Here is a 16,837-nt window from a genome sequence, read left to right as displayed (position 1 = left end):
AGACTAAGGCAGGAGAATTGAGAATTCAAAGCCAGCTAATATAAATATATATAAAAAGGGCTGGGGATGTGGCTTAGTGGTTGAGTGCCCCCAGTACCAAAACAACAACAACAACAACAAAAATCAATCAATCAATAAAAAGGAAGTTTTCCTAAGCTGTGCAGCCTTCTGTCTTCTAGTCTTTACCTCTGACATTATCTACCAAAGGCAGGGATCCTGAACCTCCATCAACCTACTTGGCACCTGGAAAACTTTTCTTTTTTTTTAACCTTATCTTATTTACTTATTATCTTTTACAATATGTATTTTTAAAATTATAATTGGACACAATATCTTTTTATTTTTATGTGGGTGCTGAGGATTGAACCCAGTGCCTCAGATGTTCTAGGCAAGCACTCTACCACTGAGCCACAAACCCCAGGCCTTGAAAACTTTTATTCTTTAAAGACATAGCTTCTAACTGTGTGCATTTGTCAAAACAATTGAGCACATATGATTGAAAGATTTGTGAAATTCACTGAGTTTAAAGACACCACAAATGAAAAAAGCAAGCTGTAAACTGAAGAAACTGGTCAAAATCAATATTACCAATAATGGAAAAATGACATCATGGGCTTACTGATATGATGTGCTGAACAGATCTATCTATTACTTATGCTATTCCCTCCCCCCAAAAATAATACAAACTGAATCTAATGATGAGACAAATAAATTGAGGTATATTTATCAAAATGGGCCTATATGTTTCAAAAACATCAATGTCAGATAGAGAAAATCTAAAACACTATTCCACCTTAAAGGAGACTGAAGACATATACCAAGTAAAGGCATGAGGGTAATCCTAGAGAAAAAAAAATTATAAAGGATATGATTAAGCAACTGGTAAAATCTGAATATACATTAATATTATCTAATATCAGATAATAGTGTTATATCAGTTACATTTCCTGAATTTGAATATTGTGTTGTGGTTACATAGAATTCCTTGTTCTTAGATTGTCCTGTAATATATACTGTAGTATTTAGAGGTGAACGTCATGATGTCTGGAATTTACTCTCAGGCACTCAGAGGCAGAAGAGAAAGTCCAACCTACTAGAATAATTCCCCAAACCCAATGCACAGGTGCAAAGGGCCTGCCTGCTGGGCATGGTGGTGAATACCTGTAATTCTAGTGATTGGAAAGACTGAGGCGGGAGGATGATAAATTTGAGGCTAACCTTGGCAACTTAGGGTGACCCTGTCTCAGAATAAAAAATAAAAGGTGGGGATATATCTTAGAGGTAGACTCCACTGGGTTCAATCCCCAGTACCCCCCCAAAAGGGGGAGGGAGATTACCCTTGGATGCACAGCCATAGTGGCAAAATCTGGAACCTCATACTAGGTAGGAAGAGCCAGGCTGGCATGAACTGGAGTTTTAGTCTATTAGCATAAAGGAATGGGAAAAAAGTGAGGGTTCCATGCAATCTCCAGGTTCATCACCTTAAGGTGTCTTTGTGTTCACATCCTCAAAGGGTTTCTCTGCACCAGGTGTGCGACAGTGGAGCGCTGCTCTCCTTTAGGCTAATCAGGAAGGACGCAGGAACCACTCCATCTTAGCTGGACAAACAGATTTCAACAGGCTGCAGTATGTCTCTCTGCCATGGAAGTCCTGCAAGGGCTTCCATGATTTTCAGGAAAAAACCCTAAACTCCTCAGTGAGCCTGTCAGACCCAGGCTACATTCCCTGCATCACTGCTCATGTATGTACACTGTATGCAGTCACAACACATGACTCAAGAGTCCATAAGTATGCCATGGACACCCCTGCCCTGCCCTTCTCTCTGGCTGGCTCTTCCTTCCACTTGAACTGTCACCTTCTGCAACAGGTCTTCAAAGAAGGCTGCTTGCCAGAGCCAGCTGCTACTCCTCTAATTCCCAGAGAACCACAGCACCACTGTCCTCTCCTACTGGGCTGTAACCATTGGTTTATTTGTGATCCTCCATCCCAGGTAGTGGGCTTCTGAAGGCTCAAGTTCAATTTGTCTCTACTTTCTCAGTGTCTAATAAACTGCTTAAAGAGAAAACTGAGGGACTGTCCATTATGCATCTAGAAGGCACTAAAGCCTCTACTGGATAGGAACAGCTGGATAAGGAGATATAAAATATGGTTCTGCCCTCCTTGACACCAGAGGCTTGAGTAGGACCAGAGAAAGTACATCTGATACCCTGTCTCTTACCCTGAGCTAGCCAATGTCTGCCAGCTAATGGCAAGAGACAGGGCATCACAGCTGCAGACAAGGGTTGCATTAGTGTTGGGTAGTTTAATGAGGAAAAGTCCCATGTCAGAAATGCATGGGGCAGGACAGGGTCTAAATGGGCTGATCACCAATGCTTAAACAGTGATTGCTGCTGGAGAGCCACCCCCACAGAAGAACCAAACCTGTTCATGACACACGTAGTTTGTGCAGAACTCCTCACCCAAGAAGAGACAGACTACCCCCTGATATAAGAACACCCCTTTTGCAACCAGCACAAAGATCTGCCTTCCTACAGAAAGATGTGCAAATGTGAGAGCCTAGCCTACCACTCACACTAGCAACAGATCTTCTAGGCCACTCTAGGTTTGTGGTGTGAAGGTCCTTCTGTTGGTCTAAAAAACTCCTACTACTCTCATTATATCTAGAATGACAGGAGAAGACTAGAGGTGAGCCATGTGAATCTGAATATGTGATCCAACTAAGATAACCCATGGACCTGTGTTTTACAAACCACCTTCCACGCTGGAGGGCTGCCAGTTCCCTCATCAATTCCCAATGAGTCTCTCTGAATGGTGAATTTCAGACTCAAGAGTCCATGTGGGATGCCCACATTAACTATCTAATTTTTGTACATGTTTTTATAGTTTTCAAAGCACTCGCAAATATTTAATAATAATGAACACCCTCGCCAAACACACATTTCTAGGGGAAAAAATTGAGGTTTAGAGATACTGAGACCTACTTAAAGTTACCTGGGTAGCTACTGAAAGCTGAGACGAGATGAACACAGGTTTTCCATCACTGAGTCTCATATTCTATTTACATGACCATGCTGCTTTCGCCACTATTCCCATTCCACCTAAGCCTGCATAATTCTAGGAATATCAACCACAGAGAGGGCAGCACCCTCCAGACCTACTGTAAACAAACTGCACTTCTGGAAACTGAGGGCTGCCAAGCCAGAAAGCTGCAGGTGAGTGGGGAAGGGAAGGGCCATGACATTCTGGAGGAGGAATTGTAGAGCCTCTCTGGTCAAAGGGCTAGGTCAAAGGTTGCGTTACCAAGAACGCCTCCCCACAGCCAACCCCCACCTGTTCTGACCCAAGCACTCTGTAAGCCACCCTCACTGCACCTCAATGCTCACATGTAGATGCATCTACCTGGATCAAGGACTTCCCTACAGACCCATTCTCTATCCACACTCAACCCAAGAAACCAAGCAAAATTCATAGTTCACAGATCTGAGGGCTTCAAATCATGAACCAGTTATCCAAGCGCCAGTTGGGAAAAGCAAGATAAATCAAGAGGTCATATACTGGGTTCAAGTCTCAGTTTTTATCACTTGAGGAGACCTCCCTTGTGGCAAATCTTTCCAGGCATCTAGCCTTTTAACTTCCATTTTAGGGGTACCTCCTATTTGCCACAAAGCATTCCTGGGGTTTCCTAGATTCTTTTTTTGCATGGTGCTGGGAATGGAACCCAGGGTCTTGCACCTGCTATATGCAAGCACTTCACTACCAAGCCACATCCTGGTTCCCCCTCTTTTTTCTTCTTTTCTGGTACTGGGGATTGAACCTCGGGGTCCTTAACCACTGTGCCACAACACAAGCCCCTTTAATTTTTTTTTATTTTTTTATTTTGAGACAAGGTCTCACAATGTTGTTTAGGGCCTTGCTAAGTTGCTGAGCCTGGCTTTGAACTCACTATCCTCCTACCTTAGCCTCCCAAGTCACTGGGATTACAGGTGCACACCACCACACCTGGCATTCTAGTCCTTTTTATTTTGAGATAGGCTGGCCTCAAATTTGTGATCCTTTTGCTCCAGCCTCCCAAATATCTGGGATTACAGGCGTGTGCCATTGCACTATTCTCTCTTTAATTCTCATAACTTTCCCCGCTTTATTACTGAAAAAGCAAAGCCTGGAAACAAGGAGGTTCCCTGAGGCCTGTTCTCTTCTACTCCTGCTAGCCTGGCTTGGAAGGAGACACTGTTACAGGGCAATGTCATTCAGTAATGATAGCCATTGCTGAAGGAGGCCTAAATCCTCTCCCTGGTAGCTTGAAGGAACCACTGGAAGCCATTTGCTTTGTGCTCAGGATAGATGCTGAGGGGATGGGGAGGTGGAGGGAGAGGAGGATTAGCAATCCTCTGACTTCAACCAGGATTCCCTGATGACATAGACCGGTGCATGTGCTGTCATCTTCACTGTTCCCAGAGTAATAATTTAGTTCATTTTCAAAATTCAGGATATGCATAGCTCCAATTTGTCAAGAATATATGTCACATAATTCTCTAAACACTGGGCTTTACTGCCCGGGGGTTACAAGTGTACCAGGGCTTCTACTCAGAGTTTTCTGGGTACACAGGGTAAATCCCAGCCCCTGAAGCTGCTTTGCTCCCAGCAGGCTTGTGGGAGAGTACCTGCAGCAGCCAGAGAGGAAGTGACTCAGCCAGTGGGAAGTAGGAGGGGTGCTCACAAAGAGGGCCCTGTGCCCAGCCTGCTCTTCCCAGCATATCCACACCAGACCTGTCCTCTATGGCTGCTTTTCCTCAGAATAATTCCAGTGTGCTGAGTACAGCAGGCCAGGGGACCACAAGGGGCTGAAAAGCCCTATGTCTGCAGCTTGGGGAACCAGCTCAGAGTCTCCTCCAGGAGACAGCATTCTTGAATTAGCCCCACACCAGGAGACTGTGTAATCATTCTCACACCACTCTTTACTCCAGTGACTTGAGGAAGTCGCCACTGGGCTCCATTGTGGCCTCTGTGAAGGGTATAAGGATGGTCTGGAAGCTAAAGGTCCCTTGCTCAGAGAATGCCAGAAGAATTCTTAAAGAAAAGCATTGGGGCTGTGCACACAGAGGTGGACAGAAGATCTCTCTGCAGGTTCTTCTGGGGAAAAGATCAGCCAAAAAAGAAAACAGTCCCTAGGGGTTGGGGTTGTGGCTCAGTGGCAGAGCGCTTGCCTCACACACGTGAGGCCCTGGGTTCGATCCTCAGCACCACATAAAAATAAACAAAATAAAGACATTGCATCCGTCTATAACTAAAAAATATTAAAAAAAAAAAAAAAAAAAAAAAAGGAAAAGAAAACAGTCCCTGGGGATGCTGACAGGCTGGCTCCTCCCGGGGGCAAAGGACTTTACTAGCAGTCACTTAAGAGCCACCAAAACAGGATCCAGGGCAATGCTACCAGCCCTGCCACCAGCTCACCCCTCCTCCCTATCTCCGGAAGCAGCTGATGTGACAACAAATATCTGTCACTATGTGTGGGTGTTAGAGGAGGAAGGGACAGACTTAATAGCTCTTTCTTGGGCTGTGCTGGTCTGGGATTCCCCATCTAGAGAAGCAGCCTGGGGAAGCAGCCAAGCACAGTGGCTTGGAAAAAAGTTGTGGTGGTCTTTGACTCTAGAGGGGCCTTCTGTCATGTGCAGCGATAGCAAAGCAAGTCTCTCCTGTGTCATGCCAACCTGCTCCCGCTTCCTTGGGCTAAAAGATTGCAACAAGGGAAATCCTGGCATGAGCATGTGACTCAGGGGCTCCTCAGCTCAAAATATCAGTCATTGCTTTATGTGGTGACTCAGCCCAGGTACAAGGCTTCCATAGGATCCCATGAGGAGTTCAAGTCTTGCTACTCACGACAGCCCAAATCAGGTAGGAGAAAGCAGCAAGACACCAGATGGACTGGTTAAGCCTGAGAGTCACCTCTCTGTCCACTGTATGGCCTGGACACATGCTTCTCTGCTAAAAGCCTCCTCACTTAGAGAGGAACACCACTGCTCCTGAGGAGGGTACCTCCAAGGACTGCCAGAAACCAGCATATAGGAGGTACTAGATAAATGTTATCTCTTCCTTCTATCACAGACTTCCAGAGTCACCCAGGAAAGATAAGGCTGGATCCAGGTGCATACAATTCTCTCTTTACACCGTTTTCAACAGCAAAAATCACCACAACTGTCCTGTGAAAAAGAGAATTTGGAGTGGGGCCAACAAACTGCCTTTCCTTAACTGCCTCTATAAAAACCTTAAATTAAATTTCACAACTTTGACAGTGAACAATACAGTTTGCTTTTTGAAGTTTTATGGAATGCTGCTGGCTGTGGTTGCTCAGAAGGGCAAGAAGCTGTCTGGTATGATTATAGAGGCAGGCAGCAGGCCCCACCATCAAAGTGCCCCTCAGCTGGCCATTCACGTGGGTGGGCCCATGTAAGAGCCCCACCTGCTCTGAGCCACTGAGAGGTCAGACAGGGCTGATGTTGAGGGCCATGAGACATCCCACATGCACTAGCGAGAGCACATTTATTATCCAATGTATGTCTTAAGAGGGGGGTTCTCTATCTCAGGCCCAGAAACTGCACAGAAGATGTAATGAAACTAGAGCCAACAAAGAAAAAGAAGAAAATACACATGCCTAGGTCCAGCAATTCCAGATCTGGGGTATACTCAAGTAAGTTTATAAAAATAAATGGGCTTGGGCTGGGGTTGTAGCTCAGTGGTACAGCACTTGCCTAGCATGTGTAAGGCCTTGGGTTTGATTCTTAGCACCGCATATAAATAAATAAAATAGGGCTGGGGATGTGGCTCAAGCGGTAGCGCGCTCGTCTGGTGTGCGTGCGGCCCGGGTTCGATCCTCAGCACCACATACAAACAAAGATGTTGTGTCCGCCAAGAACTAAGAAAAATAAATAAATATTAAAAAATTTTTTTTAAAAAATAAATAAATAAATAAAATAAAGGTCCATTGAAAACTAAAAATATATCAAAATAAAAAAAAGAATGAGCTCAACCAGGGTCCCTATGGAACCATGCATAGTAGCAAAAAACAAAACCAAAAAAAATTAAAAACACCCACACATCCCAGAAAAGGAAACAACCCAAATATTAGTCTACCCACCAAGACTGACCTGGAAACCTATGTTCCTCTAATAATGGGATGCTATGTAGTCTTTAAGACTAGGTCCATACCTCCTAAGAAAGACGTCTATGATAAAGTTATCCTCAAAAAGCAACTGCAGTACTATATGTATAAAATGATACTACTTTTGTTAAAATATTAAAACTGGGCACAGTGGCACATTTCTGTGATCCCAGGTACTTGGGAGGCTGAGGAAGGAGGATTACAAGCTCAAGACTAGCCCTGGACAATTTAGCAAGACTCTTTCTCCAAATAAAAGGAGTACTTATCTAGCATGTATGAGGCCCTGGGTTCTACCTCTAGTACCACACACACTAAAACAAAAACCCCTATATCCTTGAATATTGTTATAGTTTGGATGTGAGTTACCCACCAAAAGCTCATGTGTGAGATAATGCAAGAACATTCACAGGTGCAATGATTGGGTTGTGAGAGCTTTAACCCAATCAGTGTATTAATCCTCTGAGGGGATTAACTGAATGGTAACTAAAGGCAGGTAGGGTGCGGCTGGAGGAGGTAGGTTTTGGGGGCGTGGCTTTGGGGTTTATATTTTGTATCCAGTGAGTGGAGTTCTTCTCTGCCTTGATCATCTTGTCTTGAGCCACTTGCCTCCTTCATGTTCTTCCTCCATGATGTTCAGTCTCACCTCCAGCCCCGAGAAATGGAGCCAGCTATCTATGAACTGAGACCTCTGAAACTGATAAACTTTTTCTCCTCTAACTGTTGTTATCAGGTCTTTTAGTCACAGCCAGCGAAAAAGCAGATTAAAACAAATATGTGAAGGAGACTTCTAGAAAAAATTTAATAGTGGATACCTCCAGGCAATGGAACTAGGGGCCCATGGAGAGGGGGTAGTTTTATTTTATATTCTTTGGTATTATTTGACTATTTTACCATAGACTACTATAGCAATAATTTAATAATAATAATTTTTGAGAAACTAAAGAATTTTCTGAACTCATTAGAATTATTAAGCACAGTAATGGAATCAAGGGTGGCTGGGCTTCACAGAAGGCAACTTGAGAGGATATGGCATAGTAACAGGGGTAAGTGCCCCAGATGTATGTGTACCATGCAGGAGATTGAGGATGGAAAGGTCAAGGTCAACATTCCTGGACAGCTTCAACTCTCCTAGGCAGCTTGCAAACATTTCTATGAGGAACTTCCTGATTGCTACCTGGCATGCAGAAGGGCTAACAGCTGGCTCAGGAGGCTCCTTTGGTGATACTTACAGATCTTCCAGCAATGACATCACCTGGGCCTCATCATAGCTGGGGCCAGGGTCCTGACTACATAGTGGTGCTAGGCTAAACAGGCTACAGACAAAACCCTGTGTTTAATCCTCAATACAATAGTGGATACGGGGATTGTTATGCCTATTTTTAAAAAACATTTATTTACTATTTTAGTTGTAGTTGGACACAATACCTTTATTTTTATTTATTTTTTATGTGGTGCTGAGAATCAAACCCAGGGCCCCGCACGTGCTAGGCAAGCGCTCTACCGCCGAGCCACAACTCCAGCCCAAGCCACAATTCCAGCTCTGTTATGTCTATTTTATAGAAGCAGAAACTGGGGTTAGAATGATTTGTTCAAGTTCATTCTGCTAGCAGGTGGCACAGCTGGATTCTGAAGCCAGGTCTGCCTATACCCTTAACTGCTACATAAACTAGATTTAAAGTCTTTTTACCCACTACCCATAGGACAGGAGGAGGAAAAACTTGTCTCTAGGCAGTGGGAGTTCCATTCTTCCGGCAAAGAAGGGACTGGCTGAGCTTTGTCAAGGTCCTTTCAAGCTTCATAGTTCTATGAATCCAAGAGTCTATGTGGACTCACCTCCCTGGGGCCATAGCCTGGTCAGGATGGAGGAAGGAAATGGCACAGGTTCCAGAGTTGCACAAATGTGGCTGGAAGTCTCGGCTCTGTCCTCACTAGCTCTGTAATGATAGACAGGCTACTTAACCCTTCAGTCTAGTTGTGCTGTTCTATAAAGCACAGATAAGCCCTCCTTCCTCAGAGTCAATACAGTACTGCAGAGGACTCAGCAAGAGATCTGATGGTTGTGGGGATCCTTCTTTTTTGCTGTTTTGCTTCCGGTTTCTTTAGATGCAAATACCTCAGGGGAAGAGTCAGCATAGAATGTACTGAGACACCCTAAACCCATTGAAGCCTGAAGCAACATATTTGCTGCAAAAGTAGCAGGTCTCTTCCTCTCCAGAAATGGCAGATATCAGCAATGGAGTCAAAAGCCCCATGGAATGTTGGGCTATGCTAATCTCAAGATCTACAAGGGGGGCTGGGGATGTGGCTCAAGCGGTAGCGCGCTCGCCTGGCATGCGTGCGGCCCGGGTTCGATCCTCAGCACCACATACAGACAAAAATGTTGTGTCCGCCAAATACTGAAAAAATAAAATGTTAAAATTCTCTCTCTCTCCTTCTTTCTCGCTCTCTCTCACTCTTTCTTTAAAAAAAAAAAAAAAAAAAAAGATCTACAAGGGGCTGAAAAGAGCTTCTCCCTAGAAGTACTGCTGTCCCCTTAACATACCTCATATCAGCTTTGCTCCAAACATAGAAGAGTCCTGCTCTTGCCAATTCCTATTCCAATGACCACTCCAACACCACTGGGCTCTTGCCCATCTATTCAACCTGGGAGTAGATATACTTGCTGGGGGAGTAAGGCTGCTCCAGCTTATCAATGGACAGCCTAGAATTTTTTTTAAAAAAAAGCAAGAGAGATTTTAATTGGGGCAGCAACCCCTCTTCTAGAAATGCATCATGTAGATATCTAAAGTTAAATTCATATGTATGAAGAAAGTTACATCAGCTTTGGGGAGCCAAAGACAGAAAATAACCTATGTTTATCATCAACAGAGAGTTTGCTGAATAAACTACACTCAAGATGGGACAAAATATGGCCCCAAATGACCCAGACACATACATGTGCCAGAATGGAACCATTTCTAAGACAGTAAGTAAGTCAAAGCAAGAAAAACAACTTTCCCCATCCTGGCTCTTCATTACAGAGCCTGGTGTTATGCAGAGGCAGCTATGGGCCTAGAATCACTTTCAAGGATACAGTATCATCTGAGCAAGTGGAGGAAAAAAATGCTCTTATTTCAGGTGACTTTTCTGTTCATTTAACACCATAACCCAAGGACAAAACCTGTGAAAAACTCCCAAATTCCAACAGGCTTGTTCCACTCTCCATAGCCTCACTGAATTCAGGGGCAGTTCCCAGCTCCCTCAGAACCCAGAGGGACAAGAGGCAGCTTCCTTTTACATCCCTGATGGTTCTGAGTTCTGAGAAGCAGGATTCAATTTGATAACCCAGCATCAGGCAGTGAATCCAATCTCAAGATCTCTTTCCAAATAGCATCTACAGGGGGCGCTGACAAAGGTCTCTCTCCTCTGAGGGTCTGCTGCTGTTCAGATCCCTCATCTGCTATAGCTTGCTGAATCAGGGTGGCAATCGTCAGACGGAAGGGCTGTCTGTACTGGAGTTTCTGAAATTTGATTAAGTTCACTCTCTGGTCAAACCTGGACAGAAAAAAGGCAAAGGGAAGCTGCCCTTCTTCAGGTGCTGACTCAGGCAAAAGCAGCACACCTGCCCCAAAGCTCAACAGGGTTTCATAGGACTTTGCAATTGATACTCCCCTTGGGGGTAATCTCAGGACTTACTGAATGGAGCTACAGATTCCACTGGCTATTATTTTCTCCCTGAGCCACCAGATCACTGCACTATCATTCACTGTCACCCAAAACCATCACTTCCAAATACTCCTAAAGACCAGTGGATTTCCCCTCAAGCATTTCTGATCTCTGCCCTCCTCCCCATCCCCATCCTCTCTGATCCAAGCCCCCATTAGCCTTTGCTCTGATAACTACCAACAGCCTTCAACTAATTCCTAATTTTTTTTTGGTGGGGGGTATGGGAATTGAACCCAGGGTGCTTAACCACTGAGCCACATCCCCAGCCCTTTTTTATATTTTACTTAGAGACAGGGTCTCACTGAGTTGCTAAGTACCTGGCTAATCTGCTGAGGCTGATTTTGAACTTGAGATCCTCCTGCCTCAGCCTGCCAAGTTTCTGGGATTACAAGTGTGAGCCACCTTGCCCAGCTCCAACTGGGACTCCAGTCCATCCTTATCCCACAGCCAGAGGGCTCTTTGGAAGACACAGGTCTAATACTGTATTTCCTCCACTTCAGACATTCATCACTAACAGAATACAAAGTTCAAGCATCTTAGCATGGTGCCTGCCTACCTCTACAGCTTGCCTGTAGCTGTGCTGGAACCCCTGTGGCTCCTAAAATACCACACAGTTGCACCTGTGCCACACTGCTCCCCCTCTGAGTACTTCATGGACTCCCAGAAAATTCTATTTACTCCTCAAGATCCAGTTCAAGTTCTAAGTACTCTATGAAGTTTTCAATCTCTTCATCCATTCACTTAGTTCACGCTACATGCTGCACAGACTTCTAGCAGATTCACCAAGCTCTGTGCAAATGTCTATGGGTTAGGTGCCCACCTGTCCCTGCTGGAATACAACTTCCTCCAAGGCAGGGTCTTACTTCTCCTCCTCCTCCTCTTAGTACCCAGCACACACCAGCCATACTTGGCAGCTCACGTGTATGCAATTGGGGTTCTGTATTTTGAGTTACCAGACTCATCAAAGTGATTGATGCTTCCTGATTATGCCAATTTAGGTTCCAGACAAGGGTCACTAGTAGGGACTCACAGAAAAATTCTAAATACATTTTCTCCAATGTGTACTTTAAAATGCTGTTTTGTCCACCACCCCCCCTGCAGTCCTACTTCTATTTTAAAAAAATGGTTCTTTTAAAAAGCTAAGCTGAATCATCTGCACTGCTCCCATACAGACTGGGTAAACTCCCCCAAAATTTTCTTTTCAGAAAGAATATAATAAAATTCTGTGATCTTGTGATCCCTCAGGACAGTTCTGACAGCTCAGTGGGAAACATTTCTAGTCACCATGAACTGCTTCAACTAATTCCTAGAAGTTCTTTCCAGCAGCCTGCAACAAAAGCTAACACTTACTAACCATCTATTTGGTGAGTACCAAGTATTCAACCTGCACCATCTTACTTAATCCTTACAACTACCCTGCTAGGGAAGTACTCATATTGTTCCTATTTTACAGATGAGAAAGCTGGGCATGGAGAAAATGTTACCCCTAGCGTAGAACCAAAATAAACCACGACCAAATAAACCACTACAATCTACTGCCTTCCTCAAAGGTCAAATTAAAGGCACACATGAGCAAATATATCCCTTACAACCAGCTATCTGAGAGGTCAGCCCCACCTATCCAGCTGTTTAAGTGATCTGCAATCCCAGGAAGAGAAGGGCACATGTGGCAGGCTGGCACTTCTGCACCAGACAGAGAAGCCCAGGCCCATGCAGGGAGTACCCACTTATGTCTGCTTTCTCAGCAGAGACCCCTACCATAGTAACAACACTCCTCCCTCAGAAGCCCACAGTGGTCTCTGAAGAGGGCTCCAGCCTATCAGTCCTCTCCTCTTTCTTTTTTCCTGTAAAAGGATCCCAGGGACATCTATTTAAAATACGGATCAAATCATGTTACTCCTCCACTTAAAAGCTGTTCATGGGCTCCCCAGTAACCTGGGCATAAAGTGGTATCCTCTAGTCAACCTATATTGCTTTACCTTGTACCAAGCCAATTTCTACACTACATTGAACAATCAGAGGTTCCTGGAATAAACTATGAATCTCTCTTTCTTTCTCAGAACAACACCTTCCTCTTCATTCTCACCTGGCTAAGTTTTCCCCTCCTTTACTCTACTCCACAGTCACTTCTGCCAGGCCCTCCCATGGTATTCGTCACCTCATGTCCTACACCCCAGGCTGAGCTAACCTTTCTCTGCTGGGCTCCCACAGCACTCTGCTCCTGCTACTATTAGCTTTTTTAGATCACCTTTCAACTATTTTTTTTTTTACAGGTCAGTCTTCTTTATCTATACTGTGAGCTCCTTGAAATAGAAACAACTAACGCCTTGAACTCTACTTAGTGTGGCAGACACGGTTCTAGGTGTTTTACATGTGTTAATGTTTAACTCTTCCTAATAACTCCATACTATTACCCCTGTTTTACAGATGAGAACAATGAAGGCACAAAGAGGTTAAGCAAAGTGCCCAAGATCAAAGAGCTAGAAAGCTACCAGAATTTGAACTCAGGAAGTGTGGTTCCAAAGCCAACTTCTTTGAGCCACATCCCCAGTCTGCTTTTCAATTTTATTTTGGTAGCAGGAATTGAACCCAGGGCCTTAGCCACTGAGTCACATACCTAGCCAATTTTATTTTTTATTTTGAGACACGGTCTTGCTAATGTGCTGAGGCTAGCTTTGAATTTGCCATCCTCCTGTCTGAGTCCTCACAGCTGCTAGAATTACAGGCCAGCGCTGTAACACCTGCTCCAAAGCCCACTCTCAACAACCGTATTATACAACACTTGCCACTCCAGGCAAGAACCCTGTTGTTCTGTGAGGAATGAATGAAGGCCACTACCTTTAGACTGTCTAGATCTAATCCATTAATAAAAGGCAGAGGGAGGTCATGAAAGAGAGCTGAAGGAGCTCACAAGCACTGTTTACAACTAGGGATTCTCTGGGCCCTACAATTACATATTCTGCTCTTCCTTATCTAATGCAAAACTACTCAGCCAAGTGGGAAAGGCGCCCAGCCCAGCATGACTACCCTCTTCCCCAATGGGTTCTCAAAACCAAGCAAAGCCAACCGGTTTCCTCCAGTGAGGAAACAGAGCAAAGTCTATTCTGCTGCAGAAGGCAGCTGTCATCTCTTCCTTCCGCCAACAAAAGGGAAACAAACCTGGGGAGTGGGGTTGGGCAGAGAACGCCTTCAGAAAAATGAATGCCCCTATCTACTGGTTGGAAGGTGGGGCCAAGTGGCGTGGGAATGGGCGGGCCTGACCTGCACGGCAGGTGAAACACTGACCACAGCAAGCTCTCCCCTTGGGGAAGACCAGCCAAACGTGGACCTGGCAAGCAGGTACCTGTGACTAGCACCTGAACGCCGCCCAGGATCCGAAAATTCCCCAGCAGCGATGATACCGGTGCCAAAGGGTGAGGGTTCCAGGAGGAAGCCCGGCTGGTCCTCCCTGGGGACTAGTCCTCTAACTTTCAAGTCACTCTTGGGATCAGGAGGGAAACGTGGAGAGGCCGAGGGCATCTCTCTGGGAAAACCTGACTCGGTTCAAACGCTCAACACTTCACTCAGTGGCTGTGACTCTGGGCAGGGCTGGCTGTGCCCACTTCCCAAGGTTGCGGCGGAGACTGAAGCTCCCGGAGGTCGCCGCCCCCGCCGCCGGGGAAGAGCAGACCCCCAGCGGAGGAAGAGGCATTCGATGTTGCCATTTCTGTCGCGCCCGGATGGTTTCAAGCTGTCACCCGGGTCCCACCGCCAAAGCCGCCGAGGCCCGCCGGACCAACACGCACCCCCCGCCCGGCTCCCATTCTAGACCCCCGGCCTCACCTTCCCCGGGTAGTCAGCGCTGCTCGCCCATAGTCCGCAGCCCGGAGCCGGGGCTGCTCGGCGCTCCGTCCCGGAGGGCCAGGGCCGGGCCGGGGGCGTGGGAGCCGCTCACCGCCGCCTCCCAGCACAGCCGCTCGAACAGCCGCCGCCGCCGCCGCCTCCCTCCATAGCTGCGGCGCCGCCACCTGACAACGGAAGTGACGCACCGCCCCTCCCCGGCCCGCGCCGCAGCCCGCCCCAACCCCTTCCCTGCGTCGTCGGCCCCGCGCCTGGGCTTCGGCGCCATCTTGACGTTGGGCGGAAGCCTTCACATAAGAGTCCAGAATCAGACTGACGATTGGCTCAGGATGGGGTCTGGGCCGAAGATTGTGAGACCATTGGAGGCTGAGACCCTAAGGGGCGGTGAGGCTGGGACGGAGGCACCGCCCCACCTAGACTCCACAGAACCGCGCAGGCCCTACACTAGCGCTGCTGGGGTTGAAGTCTCCGGCAGTTGGAAGATCGGTCAATTGTTGTGTATTTATCAGAGAAAAGCGATCCTTCTTTGATCTCCATTTCTCGACTTCTGCAACTCTGGGGAAAGCGCTGCAGTTAGGCTCAATGAAAGACAGGCATTCCTGTCGCACTGCTCACAATTCATTTGCCTCTGGGCCCTTAGAAACCTTGAGGATGGTCAGACCAGGAAGGTTTACAGTGAAGACTTCCTATTAACGATTCCAGTCATTTAACCTCACTCCCTTCCGCTACAGTTTCAGCCCCTCCTGATATAGTTTCAATCCCTTTCTCCTCCTCCTCCTCCAGCAACCACGCCCTCCATGAATCAGCTTCTTGCACTAGCAGATGAGCCCTTTAAAGGGATTGCATCAGGCTGGTGACTCACCGGAGCCCTTCGAGAGCCTGGCTTCCCTCCCCTGGCATGCAGAAGCAGCTAGAAGGGCTCAGGGGCAGCAAAGCAGCAGCTATAGCCCCATTCCTTTGTCTCAGAGAAGTGAGCAGGGTGCTTGCTGCTTGTGATTGTTTAGCTGTCTTTCCATTTGTTCTCTGGGCCACCCTGTATCTACATGTAGGCGCACGTGGCCAACTGCTAGGTTTTCCTTGGGTGTGTGGCCAAACACTTATTTGTATGTGCCTTTGTCATCACACAGGCAGTGCCTGCCTGGAACTTGAGGGCTGGTCTGAGTGAGGTCTGACTGCCTCTGATTGTGCCCTTTCTTTTGTTTCTCTGAATGTCTGGTGTCCACTGAGCTGCTGATCAGGATGAATAACAATACTAATTAGAGCAGCTCCCATGTTGTGCCCCATATTGTGTTAAGCACTTTAGAGACATCAGCATTAGCCATCTGTTTACAGATGAGGAAGCTAGAACTCAGAAAAGAGCAGTAACCTGTTCAAAGATGCACAGCTAAAAATCGCAGGGGTATGATTTGAATCAAGTCTGGTGGATTCCAAAAGATTAGGATCTGAATCCCTTCTTTGTCACTTACAAATTGGGTAACTAGATGCACGTTCCCTTACCTTCCCACTGTCCAAATAGGGATAACATTTTGCAGGATCACCGTGAGGACTGAGTGATTTATGGAAACAGTTTCTTACAGGACCCAGGGAGTGCTCACACTCATCTCAGTGGCAGAGCCTCCATGAGGTAGATGACCAAAAGACAGGTTCAGAGAAATCAAACCCCAGCCCACCACACTTGTTTCTCTGATAAAGGGAAAGCCTAGGGATTCCGGAAGCCTTGACTCTGACAAGAATGAGTATTGGATTTTCCAGAGCTCTAATTATTGGCTAGATGAATCACTTGGCATTGATACCACCATCCCCATCCCCAGGAGACTCTCAGCTGATTTAAAATATAGGATTTTTTAACAAAGAGGAGAAGGAGGAAGAGAAAGAGGGGAGAAGAGGCAATGAATAGAAACTAAAGGTGCCAGCCAGAGGAAATGAAAAATTGTCATCAGGACATCAACATGAGGAGATTGCTGGGACACATACATGGTGATATGTTCCTGCTGGCTTTCCAACTCTGGCTCACTGGCTGCTGTAACAAAGTGACACTTGTCACAACAGCACAAGATGGTTGCTTAATAGGTATAGGAAGATCTGCCTGTCACCAAAGGAGGGAGGAGACACTTGACCCCAGGGGCTTTTGAACCC

The 16,837-nt window shown here is 46.2% G+C and overlaps 1 protein-coding gene across 2 annotated transcripts in view; it reads right to left on the bottom strand.

The window, feature by feature from the left end:
- Positions 1–14,883, bottom strand: part of Stk40 (serine/threonine kinase 40) — a 44,524-nt gene extending 29,641 nt beyond the window's left edge. Inside the window, exons 1-2 of one of the 2 annotated variants that reach the window (XM_076860743.2) lie at positions 14,684–14,883; positions 8,990–9,090 (exon numbers count right to left, since the gene is read on the bottom strand). The gene's annotated coding sequence lies outside the window, so the exon portion shown is untranslated. The remainder of the gene's footprint in view (positions 1–8,989; positions 9,091–14,683) is intronic. The other variant, XM_076860742.2, reaches the window with a different exon arrangement.
- Positions 14,884–16,837: the final 1,954 nt, after the last annotated feature.

Source organism: Callospermophilus lateralis, chromosome 7 (genome assembly GCF_048772815.1).
Source record: "Callospermophilus lateralis isolate mCalLat2 chromosome 7, mCalLat2.hap1, whole genome shotgun sequence".
Taxonomy (NCBI): domain Eukaryota; kingdom Metazoa; phylum Chordata; class Mammalia; order Rodentia; family Sciuridae; genus Callospermophilus; species Callospermophilus lateralis.
Note: the sequence above shows the minus strand (reverse complement) of the source record. Positions and strands in the feature narration are given on the sequence as shown.